The sequence below is a fragment of the Penaeus monodon genome, chromosome 30, assembly GCF_015228065.2.
Source record: "Penaeus monodon isolate SGIC_2016 chromosome 30, NSTDA_Pmon_1, whole genome shotgun sequence".
Taxonomy (NCBI): domain Eukaryota; kingdom Metazoa; phylum Arthropoda; class Malacostraca; order Decapoda; family Penaeidae; genus Penaeus; species Penaeus monodon.
In genome coordinates, this window is record NC_051415.1 from 18,243,674 (window position 1) to 18,244,605 (window position 932).

Here is a 932-nt window from a genome sequence, read left to right on the forward strand (position 1 = left end):
AGAAACCTTCTGCACTTCTAAAATTAGTAAGTGACGCGCATGATCACAACTTGTTTTGGGTTACCTTGGAACGCACTTTCATTTTATGTGGAATTTGTGTCTTCCATTCCCGGAGGACAAGTCATTACAGTTTTTTTCTCTCTCTTAATTATATGATTTTTATATAATTTTTTATCAATAGATACTGTTTACTTTCCCGCCTGTTAAATCTTCAAATCGCCTCTAATTCTAATTCTAATCCAATCAAAAGTGTTTCAAAAATTATCTTTAAAAGAATTTACAGATGTACAATTACATCACTAAATCACGTCTCTTTCGTGGTTCGACAGACGCTTGTTCTATTTCCATGTTCGGTTAAATTGTCTATTTGTTGTAAAATACGCTGCTTCTTCAACCTTTTCATTTCCTTCTGCTCTCTTTTTTTCCGTCTACTCTCTATATGTCCATCCTTTCCTAGAATTATTTGCAAGTCATGTTCGGCGAAAGGAATGCAGTCATCTAAATTTCGGAATGATTTCGTTACCATTGTGTGTGTATGTGTGTAGCTCGCCCCTCCCCCTCCCCCCTTCATCGCTCCTCTCCCCCCCCATCACGATTTCCCTCTCCTCTCTCCGTTTTTCCCCAATTCCTTCAACCTCTCTCTCTACCCCTAACCTTTCCGTCTTTCCACCGTCCCTCCTACCTCCCTCGTCTCCCACCTGCTCCTCTGTTCCCCTGCCAGGTCCTCTTACCTCCTCTCCTCTCCTCTCCTTCCTTCCTACCTGCCCCGACCCCATGCCCCTTCTACCTCCCCCCCAGCGCCCCTGTACCCCCTTCCTCACTTGAAAAAAATGATAATCACACCGAAAAGACGCCTCGATATTTCACAGTTCCTTCCCTCCGTCATCCTGCAATCACGCTGTCGCAAATAATTCGAACGCTGATCAGAAATA